This window comes from Suricata suricatta, chromosome 1 (assembly GCF_006229205.1).
Source record: "Suricata suricatta isolate VVHF042 chromosome 1, meerkat_22Aug2017_6uvM2_HiC, whole genome shotgun sequence".
NCBI lineage: Eukaryota > Metazoa > Chordata > Mammalia > Carnivora > Herpestidae > Suricata > Suricata suricatta.
Genome location: NC_043700.1, coordinates 168,180,406 through 168,195,598, shown reverse-complemented (window position 1 = coordinate 168,195,598; position 15,193 = coordinate 168,180,406).

Sequence of the window (15,193 nt, the reverse complement as noted above, 5' to 3'; positions counted from 1 at the left end):
TTTGGGTCCAGTTCTGTGTTCTCTATTCTATTCCATTGGTCCATGTGTCTGTTTTTGGGCCAGTACCATACTGTCTTGATGATGACAGCTTTGTAGTAGAGGCTAAAGTCTGGGATTGTGATGCCTCCTGTTTTGGTTTTCTTCTTCAATATGACTGGCTATTCGGGGTCTTTTGTGGTTCCATATGAATTTTAAGATAGTTTGTTCTAGCTTTGAGAAGAATGCTGGTGTAACTTTGATGGGGATTGCATTGAATATGTAAATTGCTTTGGGTAGTAATGACATCTTCACAATGTTTATTCTTCCGATCCATGAGCACGGAATGTTTTTCCATTTCTTGGTGTCTTCTTCAATTTCCTTCATAAGTCTTCTATAGTTTTCAACATACAGGTCTTTTACATCTTTGGTTAGGTTTATTCCTAGGTATTTTATGGTTTTTCGTGCAATTGTGAATGGGATCTGTTTCTTGCTTTCTCTTTCTGTTGCTTCATTTTTGGTGTATAAGAATGCAACTGATTTCTGTTCATTGACTTTGTACCCTGCAACATTACTGAATTCATTGATCAGTTCTAGAAGGCTTCTGGTGGAGTCAATCGGGTTTTCATGTTGTCTGCGAAAAGGGAAAGTTTGACTTCTTCTTTGCCAATTCTGATGACTCATTTCTTTTTGTTGTCTGATTGCTGATGCTAGGACTTACAACACTATGTTAAACAACAGTGGTGAGAGTGGACATCCCTGTCGTGTCCCTGATTTCAGGGGGAAAGCTCTCAGTTTTTCCCCATTGAGGATAACATTGGCTGAGGGCGTTTTGTAAATGGCTTTTATGATGTTTAGGTAAGTTCCTTCTATCCCAACTTTCTCGAGGGTTTTTATTAAGAAGAAAGGTTGTATTTTGTCAAATGCTTTTTCAGCATCTATGGACGGGATCATATGATTTTTTCTTTTGTTTTGTTGATGTGGTGTATCACATTTACATGGATTATTTTACATATACATGAAACTGTGTAAAATTGATAATGTTCTCTAAAGATGTGTACCAGAAAAGCTAAGCTTCTTGCATAATTAGTAAATAGAAATATTAAATCCAAACACGAGTCTGTCATGGTCACTCCAAAATACATGGATCTTCCTTTACACTCTAATATCTAAAACAGAACCTTTCAATCCACTGAAATAGCCTCGTTAGTGGGGGAAAAAGTGGATTTGATGTCAGGAAAACTGAGATCAGCTATCAGGAAGTGAAATATAAGAATAAGTTATAGATAAATGAGATTGGTTGTCTACATGTAATGGACGAGAATGAAAAATGGAGGTAAGAGGGTGGCACATTTCCAAACTTATCTTTTTGGTACAATCCTAATTTTAGAAACATGTGAATGTTGCACATACTTAAAAAGAAAAAATTAAAATCAGAAACTTTGAATGAGAATCTTAAAACTGAATAAAAACAGAAACAAGTTAACTTGTAAGTTAAACTGCATTTTAAGGCAATAATACAAGTATGCTGAAGACGGGGGGTAGAATATAATTCTCTACAAAAAGGAAGCTGTGACAAAATGCCTGACTCCAGAGATACAGCTGAAAAATAACAAGATAATCGTGGAATGCCCTGATATGTCATAAAACAGGAAAATATTAAAAGAAATGATAGGAATAGGTCAAAGGCAGCAAGAGTCAGCTTGGAGGGGCTTAAACTAGTGAAATCTGGGTTAATTTGAGTCTCAAAATAATAATGATAGTGAAGGATTGTAATCTATTTAATAATATAATACCAAGGATACACACTAATGCAAAAATAAACAAGATAGATGATTGTGATGATAATGATGATGGTGATGATGATAATGATGATAATCATAATGATAGATAAATAATTGATGAGAGACAGACAAAGGAAAACTCTTCTTTATACTAAAAAACAACTAATAAATATAGTCAGAGTGATAGAATTGAAAAATAAATCCCAATTTGTCAACCATGGTAACAACAACTGATTTATACATGAGTCATCATAGATGCTAATCTTGTGGTAGAAATGTTGAGAAATATTAAGATATTAGCACATCTTTCAGAATATCTCTCTACAGGATGTTTATTAATTAATTAAAGTATAAAATTATAACTTCATGAAGTAGATACTTGACAGACAGCAATTTTATCCAAGTACTAAATTAATATCACCAATATTTTAACACATTACCATTTTATGCCTACTCACACAAGGGACAGAGAAGGATAAATGATTGCTTTATTGTCATTCTGCCCCCAGGGTACATACCCTGAATCTAGTCATGAGGAAACATTGGATAAACCCAAATTAAGAGACCTTCTGCAAAATAGCTAGCCTGAATTCCTTGAACATTTGAATATGACACTGTCCAAATACAAAGAAAGATTCGGGAACTGTATCAGATTAAAGGAAACTAAAGACATGTAACAAATGTTTTCATAACTCTAGTTTATTTTTGCTATAAAATATATTATTTAAACAATTGACAAAATCTATGTATGGATTTAATACTGGCACTTTATGGTACGGGTACTGTACCAGCATTATATCTCTTGACTTTGATAATTTCACTGTGGTTATGCAAGAGACTATCTGTATTTATGGAAAATAAACTCTGAGCTATGTAGGGGGGTAAAGAGCTACATGTCTACAACTTACTATCCAGTGGTTCAGGAAAATAATTATATATACACAGAGAGGTGCATAAAGAGATACACCCTTTTAATCTGAACTGACATTAATATATATTTTTATTAATTTAAATTAATATAGTTTTTAAGTTAGCAGTAATGGGCTTCAGATTTCTCATCCTAAAACTGTGTGATGATCTCAAAGAAAGCTTGTGGCTGTAACATTCTCTAATTCAATGAAACAATTTATCAAAAAAAATCTTCATACTAGCATACATCCCAACAAGCATGATGCTTAAAGCTGAATTCCAAAATTATCTTTATGCCAAACCAACCAGCGGTAATCTAGCAGGGTCTTTGAATTTAGGAAACTCATTTTTCATAATAATAAGATACATGCTGGGCTTGAACGTCACTAGACAAAACATGTTTATCTGCTGCCTTGTTAAGTGTTTAATGTTGCCCTGAAATTAATGAAATTCATGACAATTCACTCACTTAATGTTTCCAACTGTTACAGTATTGCAATCTCATTTAGTGATTGTCATTAGTAAAAAATAAAAAAATAAAAAATGCAAATGATACATATTTTGTAAGAAATTTTACCTACCACAGTGAGACTACTTCTACTCAACTAGTCTTCGCAGGCTTTGGGTGTGCTGCTTTCTTATATCCTATTTGTTTTCAGGTTTGCTTAAGAATTCAGGGTTTTGAAGTACTTTTAAGACAAAATTTATTTTTCTCTCACTATTTCTGTCTAAAGTGAATTGACCTTATGTGATACTATAATTGTTGGCATTAATTGTAATATTAAAAAAATATGTACATGTCTTCTACCTCTTGAGGGGGAATTAGATAAATGAAAATGCCAACTATGGAATAACTGATATGCCTGTTGTAGAGTCATAAATTTGCTGGTACAGAATTAATATAACAATAAATAGTAGACAAATGGGTACATCTTAATACATACTGCCTCTTTGTGACCATATGTGTTTCACTTTGTTTACCTTAGAGTGCTAAAAACATTTCAACTAAATAAATGTTAAAGGTCTTATTGGTTATAATTAATGATTCATGACTTGGGTAGCATCCAATCTAGCAGATAGAAAAGGGCTCTGAGGAAATGTACAAAATGAAAGATTTTTAGAGGCAGAAGAGAGTAGGAACAGCTAAGTTATGCTGGACAAAAAAAGGTAATTTTCTTTTAAGGGATCGAAGGGGTCAATCAGGAAGACTCCTTCACTGGTCCTTATTAGGCAATTCCTGATTGGCTGGTTTAAAATTCCTTTTACAGGAGAGCTAAATCTGTAACTAAGTTAACTCTCAATTTGGTGATGTGGAGCTTTGCATAAGCAACTCCATTTGGGGACTGTTGTCTCATTTTTAACAAGAGCTTAAAATTGGCCCTTTGGGGAACAGGATAAAATGCCTTATACTGAGACTTCGGGGGAAAAAAATATCTACATAGTTCCAGTAGCTAAATGCCTTTATTCTTTTCAACTTAACATGTATCTTTACCTGTTTTATGCAAAGTGGCAATACTATTATTATGTGAGAATACTATATTGGTATGTTTTTGTATGACAAATGAAACTGACCAAACTATAGAAATTCAAGATGGGGATTGAGAGAGCAAACAAGCTTAGGGGAAATAATTCCTCCGTTCTTGGATAAAGTAAATGCACATTGCTTTCCGTAAATTATCCACCCCCTTAATGCCTCATTTTGATTAGTTTCAGAGCATAAAATAAATAATTTTGCATGGCATGTTTATTTTAAAGCTCAACATTGGTGCTAAGTCCTTTAGAAGTCATAGCCCAGCAGTATCCTATATGATCTCCAGTACATTGCAAAGCAAAAGATGACATTTCTGAGGCTTTAGTGTACTAGTGAAGAGAATAGGGAAGTAGACAGTAGCAGAAACATAGAGAGACTAACAGACAGATCAAAACAGAGGAAGATCCAAAGAAGTAAGTTTTACATTTGTATGTTACCCCCTTCCTGTCTCCTGGCTTTGTACCAGTTTTAGTTTTCTCAGGACCTGTAACTTTTTAACATTAACAACTTCCTCTGCCTTAGTATCTCATTCCTTTAAACCAGTAGAAAGCTGAATTGAGGGCCATCTGGGTGCCTCTGAAAGTTGAGCATCCAACTCTTGATTTCGGCTCCCAGTATGATCCAGAGCACTGCACTGGGCATGGAGCCTGCTTAGGATGCTTTCTCTTCCTCTACCCCTCCCTTTCTAAATAAATGAATGAATGAATAAAATAAAATAAAATAAAATAAAATAAAATAAAATAAAATAAAGCTGGATGGAAATTTTTATGAACAGAGCCAACCTGGAAACCATTAATATTGTGTATGTTGCCAGAAGGATATTATGCAATATCTTCTTAATGAAATTTCATTGCCCATATTAATTCTTCTGATCTGCAAACCTGGAAACTGGCTCTTATTAAAATTTCAATTTCTTGAGTCCATTAACCAGGGGTTGTGTCCTCCAGTGTTAAGAAAAGACCACAGGCCCCAAATAGAGTTGTTCATGATAAGCTCCACATCACCAAGCAGAGACTTAACTTAATTACAGTTTTGGCCATCCCTCAAATGGAATCTCAAACCAGTTAGTCAGGAATTGCCTGATTAGACCTAGTTAGATAATCTGCCTGATAGACCCTTTCCATCCCCTAAAAGAAAGTAGCTTTGCAGTAACCAACTGCTTTACTGCCTTGTGTAATTTCCTTGTCCCTCTCCCTTCTGCCTATAAAAGGCTCAGTTTGCATAGCTCTGTTGGACTCCTTTCTATGTGCTAGATCAATTTGAATCAATTTTTGCTCAAGTTAACTTTAAAAACTTTAATATGCATCAGTTTATCTTTTAACACAAGAGAAACAGAAGTAGTTGAATATATATATTTGGAAGGAGAAAGAGACAGAGAGAATGAGAAAAATAGATTTATTTTAAGGAATTGTTTCATGTGATTGTGAGAAATAGTAAGTTCAATATTTGCAGTGCACTCTAGCAGGATGAAAATCAGGCAGTATTTCAATTATAGGGTTTGATTCCTTCTTCCTCAGGAAATACCTGTCTTTTCACTAAAGTTCACAAATGAATGAAAGACGCCTGCCCACATTATCTTAGGTAATCTACTTAAACTGTTTATAAACATCAATCACAGTGATTGTGATATCTTCACAGCAGTGCCTAGACTAGTGTTTGGCCAGACAACTGAACAACACAACTTTGCCAAATTGATAAATAAAATTTACCATTATAATATAGTTGGATACTGTTAACCAAGTCCTGCCAAAGACCTGTTATGAATCGACTGACAAAGATTTTGTCCTTGACCAAACTTTAGCAAGTATGCTGTGAGCTGTTCTTTGACTAGGCTTCAGCCTTGTCCTATAAAAACCTGAACAAAACACTAGTATAGTTTCTAGTAACTCAAGGTTATGCCGCTAAGATGACCATAGGTCTCCTTGTAAGCACCTGCCTGAGAAAACTCAAGCCTGCAATAAGAATTTGCTACTTTTTTCCAATGACTGAAGATAGGACCCTTGTCTCTCTCTCAGTCTTTGTTCGGAGACTAGGAGCCTAACTTGGATGAGCACAAGTTAGCAAATCCACATGGGTTTCACATGGATCAACTTCCCATTTCCCACTTGTAATTTTTCACTTCCTTGACTCTATTGAATCCCTGTTGACCCTTTTGGCTATTTCTTCATAGTCCCTTTAAAATGCTCAGTCATCTCTGTACAGATCAGAGCTTAGTTCACCTTAGACCATTTTCCCTATTGCAATAATACATTACTGCTTAAAATCTTTCCTTAACACTTTAACTAGTGTCTGGTTTTGTTTATCTCTGACACCATTCTCTATTCCAAAGAAAACAAAGAAACACTGAGAAAACAACAGCAAGAATATATTAATTATAGTACATTATAACTGTAACAATATTAATGTTAATAATCAATGAATGAATATAACATGCAAACCTCTGATGCCATGATAAAACCAGAGAAAATTAGACTTTACAAGACCATGTAATTAAACAAGAAGCAGGTCATTAGACTTAGATGTCTCAGATGTTATGTCATCCTATATCAGTGAATCAAAATCGAAGCCTGTAAATGCACTTAAAAAATAGAAGCCTAAGTACAACCAATCACAAACAGCCAATTAGTTTTTGGGCTACAGCCAATCAATAATTTATTTTCTTTGCTTCCTCACTTCCAGCTTGGCTCTGTCCAATTCCAATCAATTTATGTTCAAATAAACTCAAAATGTTTAATATGCTTTAGTTTATCTTTTAGCAACAGAACACAAAAACTGGAAGAGTTGTCAAGTGATTCCTGATTTTTTAAAAAATATTAAGGAAAAGGAAAGTTTTAGATATAAATTTATAAAACATTATATATATAATGCATATTATATTATTATATAATATATAAATACAAATATATTATTCTCCACAGAAACCTGAGAAATGACTAAGAACCTACTTCTCTGTATGTGTCATTTTGTCATTTGTCATTCTTATCCTATGGTTAAAAGAAACATCTCTTGCAAGATTACTAAAGTCTTCCCTAACTAAGGCAAAGATGTTTCCTTCTTCAAAGCATATTCTTCTACTCACAAATAGCTCTACCTGAACTTTATTTAAGTGAATAGTATTGTACTTTCATTTTTAATTCCCATTCTAGAGTGTCTACCATCTTGTTTTTCCTTTTTATTCTAGTCTTATAGGAATTAAGACATACAAAAATGTACATCTTCTCCCACAATAAGAGCTATTTCTTCTCCTGGTAAGAATCACTACTCAATCTAGTTCAGTTCATAGGTACAATACAAAATTCTATCTTTCATTTCCAAGCACTCCTGGATCCATAACACAGAGAAGATTCTGCCTTTACTTGTCATTACTCATTATTCATTACTCATACCAGTTTAGACCAAATACTCATTACATCTCTATTTATTGAAAAATACTAGTTTTGAAAATTGCATCTTTACCTTTCTAATCAAGTCCTTATTAAATTCAGTTACACATATTTTTAATATATTATGTAGTATATAGGTTACTACTGTTAACATATTTGTTACTAATATAATAATGTTAATAATACATATGTCAGTTTCTGTTCATTAGAAAGTGTATGTCTATAATTGTTGGGGAAGTATTCCTGCTTATATAAATTTCCATATGTTTAGAAGAATGAAATATAGGAAGTTAGACATCTTTTGTCAATTGGAATAGAAATATGAGAACAATTACATAAATTTATTTAAATAAATAATCTTTTTAAAACATGTGAGTTGTATTAGGGTACATTATATTCCTACCACCAGAGGATATCAAGCTCTTTAAAATCATGATCTCAAAAGATCCTAATTCATGCATCTTCATTCTCTCCCCTTCTCATGTCCCTAAGAAATTATTTTAAAATATTTTAAAATACTGAAAACCTATTTGTCATCTTATAAATCCATTTGACTAGAGTTATAGAAGTATACAAGTAAAAGGAAGCCCTCAACATTTCATTGTTATGATGTAAGATGTAGACAACTAGGCTCTGTTGTTAAACGTTTTTGCCTTTGCTCAGTTCAGTTAAATCCAGTTTTCCTTTCCCTATTAAAAAAAAAATCTATTGTTTCTAATGAAAAGATAGGAAAACATAATCAGATGTAAGTATTCAGCATGTTAAATCATAGAAAAAGAAAGGAAAAGGCCAGGCTCAGTAGTGCTAATGTTTGCATATGACTAAGAATATATATAACAGAAGGGTTTTATGAAAGTTTCTCCCCATTTTTGTAATTGTCATCTTAAAGGTTGTTAATCACTTAATTTCAAGATAACTGAAATTCTTATAATACAGAGGGGGTGGAGATTGCTTTTAATTGCTTTTAAGTGTTTCATGCAACAATAGCCATTTCAAAGCAAATTTTAAGGAAAGATTTAGATTAGGAAACTAGGATTTTAGTTTCTAAACCAAACATTGGTGATTTTAAGTCTCTTAGCTCATATTTGTAGCTCTGTAACAGAAGAGGCCCAAATGATCAAAGGCATAAAGTTTTCAATGACTCCAACATTCTATAATTTTTCACTCTTTCAAATAAAGGATTGATGTTTGGAGTATTTTAATGGTTCTAAAAATTTAGGAAACAACAACTAAAATTAAAAAATAGTTTAACTGAAATGCTTACCTTTTCTTGATTATTATCCAACTCAACCCTAAAGCAATTCTAATAAGATTAAAAATAAGAATAACAATTATATCACAACAAAGGCCAAATATAGCACTAGTAAACTTAGAGAAAATTTCTCAACCCTCAGGACAGCTGAAAGTCATATTAGGATATTAAAAAGTGAACAAACAGACATATAGTATGAAACAAAAAAGTATGAGGAGAAAATCCATACATAGAACAAACTTATATTTTTTACATTTATTTATTTTAGGGAGACAAAGTGAGACAGAGCATGATCAGGGGAAGGGCAGAGAGAGAGAAGGAAACAGAGACTCTGAAGCAGGCTCCAGGCTCTGAGCAAGGTTCAGCACAGAGACCGACGTGGGGCTGGAACCCACAAACCATGAGATCATGACGTGAGCTGAACTCGGATGCTCAACCAACTGAGCCACAATGCACCCCTACAACAAATATAATGATAATAAAGAAAACCAGGATATGAGGAATAATATTATTTCAAACTGGAGAGTGCTTTGTTTGTTTTATAGGTTTATAAGTTTAACCACAAGAAAATAATGAAAACATTTAAATTAAATTGGAGACATTTGTTTGAAAATAAAAAAGGGGTTCAAATACAGTTTTTATTAGAACTCATATACATTACCAGAGGGATTAAGAAAATAGCTTTTATTTCTTGCCCTTCAACATTCCCTCAGCAACCTAATACCGTGTAGTCATTTTCTGATAAAAAGATCTCACATTAAAATCAATTTGGAAACAACTGTCAAGATGGATTCAGATGACAATGACTAAGTTCAACATTCATGAACGTGTTTTTAGATAAGCCCTTTGGAACACATAGTTTGGGGTCAAACAGAACCTAAGATCATATTTAGTAGGGCTCCTGGGTTTTTTCCTCAATCTTCAAATTAGAGACACTTTACAATCAACAGGCAGAACACTTTCTAATTCATTTGATTGAGCTGAACAGACAAATGGAAAAAACAAGATTCATTTCTCTCCACTATATGGGATATTACTTATTTAAAGAGTAAAATTATTTTCCTATGACTGAACAAATTCAACTTATTAAATTGGAGTGAAATAATAAAAATGTTCTCCCTATTATCAAGCTATCAAAAAAAGTAATCATTTGCTGACTCAAACTTCAATTGTAAAAACATAATCCTTATCTTTGAGCCAAGTATGATAAATAATGTTTATTTAGTTTTAGCATCTTGGGCGATCACTAGACATGAACTTTTATATTCATGAGTGGCCCAAACTCAAAATATCTAAGAGTTAATGATTATAATTAGAAAGCTATTTTTTTTACTTTTATAGTTTGTTTATTTTTGAGACAAAGGGAGACAGAGCATGAGTGGGAGAGGCAGAGAGAGAGGGAGACACAGAATCTGAAACAGGCTCCAGGCTCTGAGTTGTCAGCACAGAACCTGATGCAGGGATCAAACCCACTACCAGAGTCCAGCTCCCGCTGGCCCAGGGTCCCCTGAAGGAGAGGCAGTGTCAGTGAAAAAATGGAGATGAGAGAGCCAGGTGTTTCTTTATTGGTCATTAGCCTGGCATCTCTCTCTTGCCAGGTTTTGTGCCTTTACTTATAGATTTACGTGTTAACATGACATCAAAAAGTGGAATTTTTACAAATAATTCTCAGTGATAAGATGCTTTGAAAAGGGAGCAGAAACGGGTTTTACAGAGGCATTTTTTGCAGAACTCCTCTAATTACAATGAGGGAATTTACACATCATAGGATTACAGGATATTCTCAGTGAAAAGCAGATAATATACACATATGTTTGAACCAGTAGTAAATCTTACAACTAAGAAGAAAGCAGGGTGTTTTCAGTGAGAAGCAGATAGCAAACACATTTGTTTATAACAATAATGCTAAGATGCAGGCATAAACAAGGCTAGGAGGCATTCTGTTTGGCTCAAGAGAGGAAGAATGTATTCGTGATGGTTAGTAAATAGACCTTTTGTTAACCTTTTCTTTGATGTTGAAGGTGTAAGAGCCATAGGTGCCCTAGATGAGCCAGCCTTTGCATATGAGTTTAAGTTTTAACTACTCTTAACCCATCCTCATGATGGGCACCATATTAGCATAGGTATGCGCAGTAACTTATGCCTGGCTCTTGTTTGTTTCTTATTTCTAAATTAGGCTCTTTATCTCCTGGCCAGAGTTAATAGTAAATCTTGTGTTCTTTAACCCCCTTCATTTTCTATGCCTTAAATTTGTGAGGCTCATTAGAAGAGCCTTTTGACAAAACATCTACAGTGCTTTGTTTAAATTCCTCTTTATAGAGGTGGGAATACGTTTCTTCCCATAAAATATCTGTGTGGGGAATATCGGTATGACTTAGAACATTGTGAGGCCTAATCAATAGCAAAGGGCTTAATTTCACATGAGCAGTAGTAGCAGAAGGAGATGCCAGTTTCCGCCTCTCATGGCAGGAGCCGTGCATGTCTGCCATTTCCTTACTGTGACCCTGTCATCCAGCAAGGCTGGTGGGGCTCCCAGAAACCCACGAACCATGAGATCATGACTTGAGATAAAGTCAGATGCTTAACTGACTGAGCCACCCAGGCACCACTAGAAAGCTAATTTTGATGGGTTCTCATTCCTGAAATACTTTCATTAAGATATGGCTAGAGGAGCTAGGTTCTCAGTTTATAAGTGAATGCAACTGCATCACTCTTTTACCTTCTGTTCAAGAAACTACATTTGAATAATCTCAGCTTTCTATAGTAAATATAGCAATACCATAATCTTTAAAAAAACATTTAGGTTTTGCATTTAAGTTCTAAGGAATAAAAGATTTATACATGTTAAAATTATAATTTGTTTATAAGCAGGGAACTCCAAGACGTTTATGTTTCCCCTCGATTCCTGAGCTACTGGTTTCCCATCTCTTTTATGCATATGTATATTCCCTTCCTGCTAGCATCAAGTGGCCTGGTTTCCTGGCACATTTTCAAGTTATTTGTTTGTTTGTTTCTTGTTTGTTTTTGTTCTTGTTTCTGGGGAGGGGCAAGGGGCAGAGAGAGAGAGGGAGGGAGAAAAAATCCCAACAGTCTCTGCACTGTCAGCACAGACCATAATGCAGGACTCGAACTCACAAACCACGGGATCATGACCTGAGCTGAAATCTAGAGTCAGACAGATAAGGGACTCAGCTACCTGGGCACACCCCTCCCCAGCAGCATTTTAATTTTATGGCTCAAATCAAGCAGTAGGTCATGAGACAGAGATAGACTTATTGTTAGAGATGGAGCCAAGATAGAATTCTCAAGCATTTTTGTCCCCTTCTTAATGTGGAGAAGTGTGTAAAATTGCAAAGATTCCTATATTTGGTGCAGTAAACCTAGCCCATTAGAAATTTCACTGAATGAATGCTAAAAAATAGGATGATGAACATCTTCATTAATTCCATCAGTATTTCCTGAACATCTACTTTTGTGATATGGGTGGTGAATTCAGATGGATAAAGTAGGCAAAATCTCAGACTGCATGAGAATTTCATAAAAAGGAACAAAGAACTTTTCTTCATCTTGAGAAACTTAACTTATTAAAATAGGAAGTAAAAACTTGCTAACAGAAAGCAGTTGGATCAAATAGCTAGGCAATGGGTAATCAAGAAAGAAGATGTAATTATAAAGGATATAGTTACAAACAACATAATTTCAAGGAAAAATAGATCAGTATGTATTCAAGGAGTAGGAGAAAATATTCTGGAAGAGCAGAAGTAGAGAACAAAACATTACATGTTTAAACAAAAAATAAATAAGCAGGTATTTATCAGCATAAGGAAAAAATCTAAGCAAAAAACTGGAAAGGGAGACCAAATTTGAGACATACATGTAATTAATAAGGTGTCTTCTCAAAATATGACAATTTTACGTGTTTAATTAGATATATGGATATGAGAGAGGGACCAGCACCAGATAATTTAACTTCTTAGAGTTAAAGCACATGCAATAAATAGCAGTTACTAAATAACAAATAAGGTACTATTCATTTATATACAAATAACTTTCATCTTGATTTTTTCATGATGACTCATCCTATTAATATGGTAGTGTTCTGTATAGTGGAGTGAATTACTAAATTGATTTGACATCAATAAATTGACTTTTCCCATATTTTGATATGCTGTTATGTATAGTCAACATAAATATGAATCAACTATCTCAGTCTTCATCATGCTTTCAGCTGAGGTTAGAAAGTGGTACAATGAAAGAAGTATATGAATGTGAAGTTAATTTCATGAGTTAATTCTTTACTTTTCAAAAGCTTTTCATAGATATCAATTTGCAATTTGAAAAAAAACCAGTCAGATGATCAATCTCAATTTCTAATTCAGAAAATATGATGATCATGAAAATGGGCTAGAATCAGGCTCCAAGCACTGTTTTGTGAATTATAGGAGTGACTACAATTAGTATGCATGCCATATGTTAATCTCCAGATGGTCAAGAGCTTTGGAACACATTGTCTATATGTACTATATAAATAAACCTGTTTAATTTTGTCTAATATCCATCTTTCTTAGTAACATAAGATAAAAATATTTAGGGAAACAAGGTCTTGTCCCTTTTAAGATGCCACAGAATGACCAGGAGTAAATAAAGAGCACTGAAGGCAGGAAAATAAATTATTCTAATTAAATGAAGGTCAGAAATATTTCAGAAAATAGATCCAAATTATTAAAAACAGGAAGAAAGAGAAACTAGCCACTTTTCCACTTTGTACACTAAACAGAACCCTGATTAATAAATAACAGATTTTGACATCTAAGGTGATTCTAAATAGCAAATGAGAAAAAAATAGAAATAATAATACTAGTCTGTGTTAAAAGAAGGGACAATAGAGGAAAGAGTATATGTTACATTAGGAACTCAATAAATAATATCTCAAATTAATTATGTGATGTTGGTTCCACAACAGATATTGTATGTAGATAGATAATCACATAGTTTGTTTTACATATTTTTAATGATTGAATGACTTGTGACTGAATTTAGTACTCAGTGAGACTATAGTATTGCCAATTACAAATGAGAAAAGTACTAGTAATACTGATTATAATGGTGTGAGGTATAGAATTTATAAATGCAAAGTATCATTCAGAGGATTTGTTCTTATAAATTGTAGCTAATAACAAATTAATATGTTATTGATCTTAAGCATGTACTTTTGAAGAAATATATTTTATTTTATATAGAGCAGTTATTATTAATATAATATCTATATGGAATAATTTGTCTATGATAGATATTGTAATTGTTTTAGTATCCTATTGCCACTGTAAAAATATTATCACAAACCCATTATCTTATAATTCTAGAGGTTAGGATTCTAAGATGAGTTTTACACAAAACCTAAAATGATTCTATGATTTTACATAAAATCAAGGTATCAGCATGACTACATTCTTTCTTGATATTCCAAAGAAAATCTGTTTCCCTGTATTTTCCAGCTTCTGGATGCTACAATCTTTGGATCATGGCCTCTTCTTGCATCTTGAAAGCACATCACACAAACCTTGCAAGGCTTCTGTCTTCCTGTCTCTTCTTTCTCTACTATGATCTTTTCACTTCCTTTTCAGAATGACTCTTGTGATTATACAGGTCCTATCTCCCAAATCTGAAATAATCTCCCCATCTCAAAATCCTTGTTAAATCACATCCTCAAATTCCCTTTTTCCATATAATGTAATATATTCACAGGATGTGGGATTAGACTGCGGACATCTTTGGGGACGTTATTCTTTCCTCCATATGCATGGTCTTAATAGATATATTATATATTGTGTAATATATAATATAAATAAAGATATATCTATTATTATCTAATTATTAATAGATAATATATACATATATATTCTAATTACATATTCAAAACATCACAGTTAAGTGGGAGTTACTGACCCTGTTTTGCAAGTGGACAAATGTAGTCATCATCTAACAAATGACAGGCTTCATCTCTATTCTGTCTAGCCAAAGCCGTATCTTTTCATTTGAAAATTCTGCTTATTCCAGTATTCCTTGTTGAAAATATAAAGCAATTCTTTGTAAGGTATATAAATAAAGATCCCACGTTTCAACCCTTCCCTTGATTTTCAGGGTAATATATTAGGATGATAAATACGGATGGCCAGTCTAGCCTCTGAATGACCATTTCTCCCATTACTTCCACTGCAGTGCCTCAGAATTTAGCAGATCCTCCTGGTGAAGCACATGGAAACAGCAACTGTCAACACAGGGACTTACAAAAGCTGACGTTTACTTCCCTTGTTAGTAACATCCTAGTAACTACTCCTGGTGGCATCTTTTTAAGCCC